Below are 12,162 nucleotides of genomic sequence, written 5' to 3' on the forward strand. Positions count from 1 at the left end.
AGGTATTTCTCCTGGATCAAGCCCCATAAGACAGAAAACTATGAGCTTTTAGGCACGCTCATTGTGCTCTGTTATACCTGAAAAGGGGGCCCTTGATGGTAATTTGTGGACAGGAAATGCTTGGAGCAGCAACCTCTATTTCAGAAACACTTTCTACACACACAAGAGTCAGGGGGTCTGTGTTGCAGACCTGTAAGTGTTTCATGGCACAACTAGTTAAATAAGAACTGGTGGAAACAGGGTCTTCATCACCTATACCTTCTTTTATCTGGTGTGAATGCTCTGATATAAATATTTGCTGTCCCTAGCACGTACTTTCTGGCTGTCTCTCCCCAGCAAGTAAAAGTTAAGCCTGTCCTTAGAACCAAGATATTTTGTGATCTTTTGGAACTTGAAGAGTGAGGGAAGGACTTTATTAGGTGATAAAATACACATTTGTTTTTGCCCTTGTAAAGGTGTAGCACATAAATATAAAAAAAAAAAAAAAAAAATTAACACATAGCATAAACTACTCTAAGTACCCCATGTTGATTAACAATGAAAGATTTCACCTTTTAAAATACTAGCAATGCCAGTTGTGGAATGTGAAGTGTGCTGTGAATTACAATGAGTAGCCGAATGCATTAGCCACAATATCAAATGCAGTCAAATTAAAACGTTCCCTTCTGACATTTTCAATTAAATCCCATCAAGCTTCCAAACAGCCTAGGAAAACTAAATAGACTGTGTGAGCTAATGCAAAAGGCAGCCTGACATCTTCTCCTTCCAAAAATTAGATTAAGCATCAATGCTGTTACAAAAATCTGTACAAGAACATTATACAATTAAGATCTGGCATAATAATACTGACCAATGGTGCATCCACTGTATTGCACCAATTGCTTGTGACAGAAGCCAATATCAAATGCATCAAGGGAAGAAAGAACAGAAATAATAGTAAGACCTTGTAATTTTAGGATGCTTTCCACTTAAGCACTTCTAAGGCACTTTTTCATTTGGTATTTCTATAGTTCCCTTGTCCTGTAATTGTGCAATTTCTAATGGTTATGTGGAAAAAATCTTTATGAGGTTGAGAGGTGTTATAGACCATTTTCAGAAATGGAAAACAGGAAACTGCATGGTTGAGTCAAGGTGAGGGAAAGTTTCCAAAGCTGGATTGGAAAGCTAACCCAGATAGTTTGAGGTCTCATTTAAAGTGAGATAAATTGATCTTCACAAATTGTCTGGCATCATTGTCAGTTAATCAGGGACTACATAACAAGTGCCTTGGACTTTGCAGAATGGAGAGCATGGGTTGCTCCAGAAATGGTTCATACAACATTTAAGGAAAAGACAACAATTGAACAATGGTCCTATCGTATCCTTGTATGTAAGGTCTTGAAGGTGTGGTCAGACACAACAAGTCAAGCCGGAAAATTTTCCATAGCCAGACATTGGCAAATTTAGTAACATTTGAAGAAATACAGTGCTGCTACTTCCCAGGAATAATCTCAGGATGTAAACTGTTCCTGAACTAGTCTCTAAGTCACCTAACTCAACAGCTGCCTCTGAATTTGTAATTAGTCATTAATCAAGAAAACTTTTCTCTCAGAATGCATGTGTAAGAGAGATCTGCAAGTCTTCTGTTCTGAAAGTGCCAAGGAAAATGTCAGGCACCAGGCTGGGAAGAAAAGGCTCAGATCCTACTCCTCAACTAGAACCGGTCTAGAGGTACACTACTGTCTTTTAAGCATCCAAGAAATTCCAGTTTCCTCTGTGCAAGAAATAATTCATAATAAGCATTTTTTTTTTTTTTTTTTGAGTGATGCTCCTTAGTGTAAAAATAATTCAGGAATAAGCAAGTGGAAAAACTCTGATTTTATTTGCATATATTTTAGTCCTGGAAGTGTCTTGGTGAAGATTCAGTCTCTTTGCTCAAGGCTGACAGCTACATCTCTCTTAAATAAAGAGAGGGAAGTCGTGAGTGCATGAAAGATATTTACATGTCTAGTTTTTTTTTTGATTTCAGCTAGTCCCTCTTTGTCACTCTTAGTACTTCTTTGTGACTTCGAACAGTCCCATCATAGGACGAAAATCTTCAATGTGTTGTAAATCAGGTAAAAGGTGAAAGGCTTATCCACATCAATTCAGAATTAATCTGGGGCATATGTAAAGAAAGGAACGATTCCATGACACCTGTTTACCAAAGTTCTTAAAAGCTTTGACCAAAAAAACCACCAACAAACAAACAAACAAAAGAATCCCAACAAAAACAATAGAAAAAGGATGGAAGCACCTTTAAATAGGTGCAACTACATTTCAGTCAAAGCCTGCATTTTTACATATTTTGGTATTTTTGAGTTCCATTTCTTTCTGTTCAGCTTGCTTCATTTTCATGCTATCTTTTTCCATTAAGCTCACACAGTGTCTGACTATGATGAGGTCAATCTTCTGGCACTGTTTTATTTGTAAAAGAAACATGCACACACAGCTAATAAGATTTACAGCACAGAAGCATAATAAATCAATGCAGAATTGAGTGAGTTGTATTAGGGGAAAGTGAAAATAAGATTTCTGGTTCTGAAATGGATCGTAAGACCTACTGAGAATTGGGTATTGCCTGAGAACTGGGATATAGTACCTGTTCTTTCTGTCACTCTTTTAATTCGTTGTTGAAGTAGACTTTAACACCTGAATTTATTCCATCTAATTAAAAAAATAACAACTGAGGTACCTAACTGAGGAACCAAGTGAGATTTGCAAAATTAAAAGTAAAAAACGATTTTGAAAAAAGTTTTATTTCCCTATGTGATTTCCTAAATTTCCTAAAATAACACCCAGTACTTAGAGAAATTCTGAGAAGACCACTGCAATTATTTTTTATGAAGTTTTCAGTCACCATTTAGACATAATTGTTAATGAGGGAAGTTGTGAAAATAAAGGACAACATCACACTAACTCTAATGGTCATCAGACTAGATAGACTCATAACTGTAAATTTCAGCCTTTTGAAGCATACATAAATATACATTATGTCCAGGCCTTTACATCCATAGTATGTATCTTCAGCTTACTTTTCTTGAAGTTTAGTGTGTGTCTAAATAAATCATAAACAAGTTTTTTGATCACAGTCAGAATCCCACGCTGTTTAAGAGCTCTGTATAAAAGCTCAGTTATCCTAAACTCAGTGGGAGACATAAAAGTTAAGAAAAGAAATGCTAATATACAGTGGTAAAGTTTCTTGATTGGTTTCACAAAATAAGTTGGTTGGCATCCAGAAAGATCAAGTCTTCTGTCTGCTAGTTGAGTCCCTGCAGGCATTATTACTTCTGATTTTCCTTAAACCAAAAATACAATCTTTGAAGGAGTTCAGGAAAACAGAAAACAGAAACTTATGTTGCTCAACAAATTACCAGACTAGACATTTTGTCTCAGATTTCCAAAGGGACTTGATTGTCTGAACCTTACTGAAGGTGGGATTTAGGTACTTCACTTGCACTGAAAATCCTGCTTCCCAGAAAAAGGCTTAACTAACAGCAATTGCACTCTCAGCAAAGTATCATTTCATACCCACTATGAATCTCAGACTTAGATGCTGTCAACTGTCAAAGACTGGTGGATGAGTAGATAAATTAAGTCACCCATCAATCGTTTCATATGGTTGTTTCCAAAGCAATCTATTATCTAATAGATTTAATAATAAGTCTCACAACATTTTCTACCTGTAATACTGGGTTGTGTCATATTTCTAACTACTTTTTTTGGTTCCCATTAGATGGATGTGCTACAGAATAGATCAGACCACACTTCTGGCCTGTCAGATGGTATTAATTTATGATGTTCTCTCATGTTTCCCTAGTGCTTTGGATCAAACAAAGGCACTGTTTAAATAAATAAAATGTAATGTAATGCAATTAAACATTTTCCCATAGCTGTTAAGATCAAGGCAACTAATAATTACCTGATGCAACAATTTTAAAACCCAAGACAGACATTTGTATAGTTTAGTGATTACTGTCATAATGTTAAGCTATTGAGATAGTTGTGCTCACATTATTCAGTTAAGAATGTTAAACCAGAGGAGGTAAGATCAGCAGAAATCAGCCCATCACCATTATTAATTCAATAGAAATATTTATGGGTTTGCAAGGCTGGAAGAAACAGTTACAGTCTAATCTCATACTCTTCTCTTGAACAAAATCCATAAAATTAACCAAGTAGTTCCAGCACCCATCACAATATTTTTTGATTGAAAACAACCACTGCAATTTTATATGTCCCAGTTTATGAAGACAGGACAACCTGCTCTCCCAGGGAATGGGAACCAAAGCAGTGACCTGAGTAGAAAGACACACTGGAGGCCTGAGAGCTTAATTCAGTTCTCTTCAGAAAAAATCCGGTGGTCTAGACATGAACTTTTTTGCCCCTTAGCTGTAATAGTACAGTTAAATCATCATTTCCATTTAGTACAGGTGTAAATTTTGTGGCTATAAAAGTTATTATAATTGTAAAAGTTTCAAGAAGAAGCACTGTGGTATATCAGACAGATCTGAACTTTCTCTACTTCATGGTCTTTTACTACAAATCTGTAGCCTCCCTTGAGAAGTGTGTTGAGATCTAGAAATGAAAAACAGGGTTTGATTTTGTTGCTGTTGTTCTAGATTAGTTTAGAAATAGAATTATTTTACCTAAGGGAAAACAAAAGAAAACAAAACAAGCTTCACCACTCTTCTGAGAAAAGGAGTTATGCTAATGATCCATGTAAGGTAAACCCCAAACCTATTGCAAAGTTTCCTCTAAAAATATAAACCTTTTAATGGAAAAAAACTCTGTGTGAAGACACACATATACATAAATACACACATACCTGCAAGAACAAAAAAGGTTTTATTACATATTTATTAGGAAGGTGTCTTGAATCGAAGGTGAAAATCCTGCACAGAGAGAATTTTGAAAATATCTCATACCTCTTTGACCTTGGGGTATTTGTGAGAAACCAGAAATTCCTCAGGACATTTACATAACCTAATACTTAGACATTCAACATAAATACCTATGTTCATGTCTCTGTGTTGCCTGGTTTTCTGCACTGGTCTTTTCTAAACTTCCAAACTGTTTGCTGTACTAATGTGAGGTTTTTTTGTCTTGTGGTTTGTATCATAATAGTGTCAGAAAGTCTCTTTTTCTATCCAATAAAATTCACTTTAAAATTGCATGAGAAAAAACCCCAAACAAATAAAAGCTATTGCACTTTTTGCAGCATGAAATCTCTGGGTTTGCCTAGCTCAATAATCACAGACTTCTGAAACGTCAAAAGATCATCTCACCTCTTTTACCTGGCATAACTGCACTGATTGACTGCAACTTCTGTCTTGCAAATGGAAATAGACTTTTCACTGACAGGGGTTTTTCATTGTGTTGAATTTGGTCCTCTCACGCTCCAGATGAACCTTGTGTGAAGGGCTGCATATGTCCAGGAAGGAGCTGGATTTTAAGTTGCATGATCAGAGGATGGCTTAAGCAACAAAGTGGAGAGGAATGCCCCTCCTGCAGATATGTCCATCCAAGTCCCCATTTCTCCCTTTATGGTTTACATCCAATCTTCGAGTGTCAGAGTGAAAAGAATCCCAACCCAACTCTGAATGCTAACAGACTAGTAGCATAGTTTTAAGGCTTATTTAATAAAATTCAATTATTCACTGAGACAGTTTAGCTTGTTCCAACAGCCACACTACTCCAAATGACTCACAGAAGGGAAGTACATAGTGTTGGAGGCTGGAGGCAGTGAAGGGGTCCCTGTCTCCCTCTCTGGGCCTCCTGCTCCCTCCCCGTGGCAGCACGGCCCGGAGGTTCTGCACCAATTGCTGGCCAGATGTTCAAGACTCCATCCCTACTGGAAGGTTGCTACAAAGCCCCTGAGAGCTGAATGACAACAATCTGTCAATGAAGCATCATTTTTAAAATTTTTCTTCTATATTCCACTATTCTGCACCTTATGTCACTGTTTTTAGCTCCTATATTACGCATTATTTATTTCCGTTCATTACTTCCAGTAGTATTTTTAAATTTTAATGATATTCCACTGCTGAGACTGTTTTTCAGAATATTGGCACTCCTTTCTTCAACCTGAGGAACTGGGGGAGAGGAGGGAACAAAAGAAGAGGTAGGGAGGGAAGACAAGAATGTATCAATTACTCAGAAATATCCAGATGTTCAAGATGAGATGACACCGACAGTAGGAAGTATGATAAATGTTCTGATCTACATCCAACTCCCATTAGATAGTTTCAGGAAATTATGATAAAGTGATTATTTACATGGAAAACCTTTACAACTTAATTAAATAAAACTAAGTTTCTGAATTGAGAGGAGGGAACAGATATAATAAATAAGACTTTTTTTTTTTTTTTTTTTTTTTCCTCTCCCCTCTGATAGATAGTGATGTATTTTCAGCTTCTAAATCCCCTGTGCAATTTCTCATGTATACTCAAGTTTACCAAGATGGTACCAATAGGCAGGCATCTCAGAGTTTCTGTGGAGGCTTTTATTAAAGACCTGAGCTAAGAGAGGTCCGACTGTATTGATCAGGGCACAGAGGTACCGAAGACGTCCTCTGTCCTGGTGATGTATGACGTGGCGGGGGAAGATTCCTTCAAGGTGGAACAGCAAGACTGCCATTGAACCAGAGACCTGTAGACAGTGGATGTGAAAATTAGAACAGGAAAACAAAACAAAACAAGAACCACAACATTTTTGTTCTCCTTGCTTTTCTTGTGGTGATTTATTCTGTGGTCCCCTGTGTTTAGAGCACAAATAATACCTGAGTTAGGTCTGTCCCTTTGACTTGGTTAGGTGGGATCATCAGAGGCCACAAACTAAAGCATCTGAAAGTGTTACACAGAGAAAAACATCCCCTGCAAGTTGTCCTCTTTTGTAGTATTCAGTCTCTCATAGACATGCCAGGGTGCAGATTTCTTAATTTTCCAGATACACTAGAAAAATTGCCATTTCTTTTTCTTTGTCAGAAGTCTAAAGAGGAAGATTTTCTGAAATAAAATTGAAAACAATCCCTTCATGGATTGCAGTGTTACAAGGCTGAGCTTACAGGATAGACAGCCAGAGCCATGGACTACACACTGTGAAGATTCACACATGCCCACTCACATCCCTGTTACATGCAGGCAAAAAACCACAGGTTTCAAATCATTATCCATGGCTTAACCTTTCCACAATCACTGCATAATACAGAGGTGGCCAGCAATGGTCCTTCAGGAGTTGGTGCTCAAAGCACTGTGGCTCATCTCCTTATGCCTTGTGTAGCCTTACAGACTGGACTGAGATATCTCAACTGAGGCTTCTTCCTTCCTGTAGATCTGGTGAAGAGAAATAGAAGTTCTGGAGAATAATTTCCTTCTGGACACACCATTTTTGAGTGGTTTGAGAAGGGACCTCAGAGTAAGAAGCCTTCTGGAGGTACCTCAGTGAAACACTAGAAGTGGGATGGGACCAGTATTGGTTATCTATTGTAAAAGTTCACATGAGTAGTCCTGGAGCAGCCAGCCTGCAGCAGCTGGGCCTCTGAACCTAGAAGGAGAGGAAGGGTCCCTTGCAGATCATAGCGTGAGCAGTCAGCAACTTTGACTCCAAAGAGCCTTTCTCAAGAGACAGGGGAGTCCTTAGCTCAAACCTCTCTCTTTATAGTCCAGAATTCTAGTTGCAAATAACATGATTTAGGAAACACAGGTGTGATGAGGCTTTTGTGAAGCATTACTGCAGAAGAGAATTCTTGCAAGTAGTTGTTAAGTAGGAAGGGTTAACTGCAGAGAGCTGTAGTTCCCAGAGCAGTATTGTCTTCCAAGTTTATGAGACTGAGGAGAAAGCTGCCATATTCCTATTTCCTTTTCTGCAGTACACAGGTGGCCTTTTATCTTGAGTTTTGAGGGGCAGGGTGTTTAATGCTGCTTACCCCATCACTTAACTCAGGGAACTGGTATGTGTAAAATTACTGGGAAAGCGGCTGAAATAATTTAGAAAAGCACAGAAGATAAGTATGACATTTAGTATCTGTCCAGGACATAGACTGATATCTCTAGAATGAGAAAAAAGTGGTGAAGAATTTATAAAAACCACAAATAGCTCCAGAATAATTTTCACTCTACAGCCAGCACTGTTGTGGCTACAAATAAAGGACTAGTGAAATTATAGACATGATGAACTGTGATCTATGATCATTATAAATAAGAACATCAGAAATTCTTGAAAGAGAAAGAAATCCCCCAATGGGCCTATTATGCCTGCTTCTTTTGTTTACCTCTTCTTGAATTTCTTATTATTTTCAGCCATCATTACATATCACAGGCCTCTTCAACCTGTGACTGACCTTTTGAATAAGAAGTAGATAAAGCAAACTGTTGAAAAACTATGAATTAAGTATGTAGATTGGGAAGGCATGAATACAGAATGTTTTTTATTGTTTTTTTTTTTTTGTTTTGTTTTGTTTTAATATACTGGTAGAGCTAACTATCTCCAAAACTCCTCAGCTGTGAGAGCTTCTGAGAAATGGAAAGAAAACAAGCGTCTGGATTTTGTTCTTTGCATCCTATCTGGTCTTTTGCACCTCAGCTCTAGGGATAGCTCTTAACCATGAAAATGAGGTTACATTAATTTCACTGTGGGATCAACCAGGGGAAGGACACAGCATATTAGTCGTCAGGGCTGGGTTCTCTTTTACATTCATCCGCATGCATTAACCTTCATCTTATTTGTTGAGTTAGGCTGCTTTTTGTATATCATGAATAATTTCATTTGGCATTAAGAATTTACTCACACTGTATCTTTGGTTGTTTTTTTATTTTATTTTATTTTTTAATATTTACAGTTTGTAATGCATAATAAATATGTAATAGGCAAGGTATGATTTTCCTGGGTTTACCATTATCTAAGTCTGTCATGTCCTATAACCTTTCTTGGCTTATACAATATTCCACTTTTTAATGCAGTGTCAGTGCTGTTATCATGAGTTGATGGTGAAAGGACAGCCATTTTGACACTCTCCACTTACTAATCACATCTATTTTGATTTGATTAGCATATAAATGCTTCTGCATTTATGCAATATCAGTAGAAATGTGCTAAAAATACTTGTCAGTGTCCTTATTTTGAGAGTTAGAATCAGAAAATCTTGGAAGAGAAGGATTCATTAGTTGCGTGTGTTGACATATTTCTGGCCCTGAATAATGCAATGATACATAGATGGTTTTAGGCAACGTTCAGTGATGAAGTTTTTATCTGTTATTGCTTGGTTGGTTTTTGCTTGTGTTTGTTTTGTGGCTTTTTTGGTTTGGGGTTTTGGTTAGTTGGTTGGGGTTTGTTGGTTTTTGGTTTTTTTTTTTTTGATTACTTGGTGTTTTGTTTTATTGCGTTTTTTGTTGGTTTGTTGTTTTTGTTTGGTTTTTTGTTTGTTTGTTTGTTTAAGAAATTGTGTTTTATTCTATAAAGGAGCAGAGGGAAGAGTAGCTTGCAGTGACCTATAAATTTTGAAGAATGAATGGTAAATTCATGTAGTCAAGATAAAAAATGGAGTCCAAGTTCCTGACATTTGTGACTCAGAAAAATACCATCAATATATATATATTGAGTTTACTGTTCTTTTGCAAGTTACTGCAAGTGTAACCTCACATTAACTACATATTGAAGAGTAACAACAGTGACAACGTTCTATTCTTTTCAAGAGAGAGTGAACTAATTCTAAGAAAATACAGCATTTATGATGCAACACTGTGTGTGTCTGACTTGATCCTGTAGCAAGCCATGGCACATATACATGTTGAAATATTTATCAAGCGCTTAATGCAACAAGGTTCTTAATCATGTGATTTAAGAAGATGAATGATCTAGAAAAAACCAATTGGGCTGCAAGTTTAGGTGAGCCTAAGTAAGTTGCTGAATAAGGACTAAAGTGTAATTCAACTTCACTATCACTTTTTGCTTAAATATTGAAACATATTCTGCAATAAATGTAAGAATATGCCAATTTGTTTTCTGAAACATTTACTTTGGCACTGTTTTCTATTGGAATCCCACACTGGAAAGACATTATGGTCCAACATGACTTTAAAAAGTACATTGACTATTTTATTTTTTTTAAGAAATATCAGAAAAATCAAGGAAGTTCTTCTAGTAGTATCTCCAACTATCACAGAATTATAGAATTGTCATAGCTGAAAAAGACCTCTAAGATCACCATGTCCAACTGTCACTCCACTCCACTCCAAAAAAAAAAAAACAAAAAAAAAAAAACCCATAAAATCTCCATCCCACTGGAACATATCCTGAACTACCACAGCTACACATTTTATTTAATACTTACAGGGATGGTGACTTCACCACCTCTCTGAGAAGCCTGTTCCAGCACTTGACTACTCAGGGCATTTCCTCTAGTCCTATCATCATTTACTTAGAAAAAGACGTCAGCACCCACCTCCCCACAACCACCTTTCAGGTATTTGTACAGAGGAATAAGGTCTCACCTCAGCCTCCTTTTATCCAAACTAAACAGTACCAGTCCTCTTAGCCTATCCTTACAGGACTTGTCCTCTTTACCTTTCACCAGCTTGGTTGCCTTTCTCTGAACAAGCTCCGGTACCTCAGTGTCCTTCTTGTAGTGAGGAGCCCAGATCTGTCCTCAGTACTCAAAATGCAGCCTCACCAGTGGCAGATACAGGGACATGATCCTTCCGTTCTCCTGCTGGCCACACTGTTCCTGATACAAGCCAGGATGTTGTTGGTCTTCTTGCCTACCCGGGCACACTGCTGGCTCATATTCAGCCAAGTGTCAACCAGCACTCTCAGGTCTTTTTCTGCTAGGAAGCTTTCCAGTCACTCTTCCCCAACCCTGTACATTGCCTGGGGTAATCAGAAACAAGCTATCTGGGAATGTGAAATCAGTAGAGAATTTAGAACAAAGCAGCCATGAAATGGATGAATCTGTAACCCCTGAGAAATAAGAAAGAGAAACAAATGGTGAAAAGGAAACAATGAATTTAAGGCAGAGTCCAATATCTCTGAAATTGAATGCAGAAGGTCATATATGAAACCATTCCAAGAAGGAGTAGAAAAGAGCTGATTGTAGGACTAACAGGACTAATTATAAAGAGAAGAAGGAATACAATATGAACAATGAAAATCTGGAAAAAATTACCACAGACATTGAAGGAATCCATGAATTTTAGCCTAAAGAACACCAAACAGAATTGTGGTGAAGGAGGTAGACATGCGAGCTAAATACATAGACACCCAATATAGCCATCTTCACGTCAGGTTTTTAGTGTCTGTGTTTTGCAGGTATCCAAAGCCCAGCTCAGTTTCCTAGTGATATTCATAATATCTTAATGTATGTTTGTGTCTATCTGATGCTCCATGAAGAGGCCTCCCAAAGGCTCTGTGCTGAACCTTCTTGTCCCATGTGGACACAGCAGATACGTTACAGAACCCTGATCTGTGACAGAATCTATATTTAAGCAAATTGAATTGAACCTCTATGGTTATCGTGGAACTAGTGGGAGGTATCCCTTCCCAGGTAGGGGGATTGGAACCAAACGATCTTTTAGGTCCCTTCCAACCAAAACCATTCTAGGATTCTATGTTTCTATGAACTTAGAGACATAGTCACAGGAAGACACTACATTTAAGTTTATGTGCCTTAATCTACAAACTGAAACTCATAATTCAAAATTGTCACTAAGTAAGCAGATGACTTTTGTGAAAATAAAGGACCAGCAGGACATGCAGTAGGAAGAGCTAGCTTTGAGGATGATGAAATGAAAGTATTTTGAGGAATGCGTGGGCAATTTCTGTCTTTGAAATATTTGGAGATCATACTGTATGCACATAGGCGGGGAATGGCTTTAGAATATCTGATCCTCCTTACGCAAGACAATGAATTAGCCGACTTCTTAAAAAATCCTTTCCACTCCTGTACATCTATGTTGTCATATTTAACTCAGACAAAAAGGTTAAATTATCTTCTTTCTCTACAAAAAAATTTGGAAAAAAAAAAAATCTACTCAGAAATGTTAGAGTGTTTTGTTTTGAGATTTTCAGTCAAAACAGAGTTCTTCCAGATTCCCAGATCAAAATATTTAATTTTGGTTTGTTAAATTATATGTGAGTGCTTCATTTGGA

The 12,162-nt window shown here is 37.3% G+C and overlaps 1 long non-coding RNA gene across 1 annotated transcript; it reads left to right on the plus strand.

Moving 5' to 3' along the window:
• Positions 1-1,590: 1,590 nt before the first annotated feature.
• On the plus strand, positions 1,591-4,696 carry LOC139790001 (uncharacterized). Its single transcript, XR_011723333.1, has 2 exons — positions 1,591-1,710; positions 3,755-4,696. It is a non-coding gene; the product is annotated as an uncharacterized lncRNA (long non-coding RNA).
• Positions 4,697-12,162: the final 7,466 nt, after the last annotated feature.

The sequence above is a fragment of the Heliangelus exortis genome, chromosome Z (genome assembly GCF_036169615.1).
Source record: "Heliangelus exortis chromosome Z, bHelExo1.hap1, whole genome shotgun sequence".
In the NCBI taxonomy this organism is placed as follows: Eukaryota; Metazoa; Chordata; class Aves; order Apodiformes; family Trochilidae; genus Heliangelus; species Heliangelus exortis.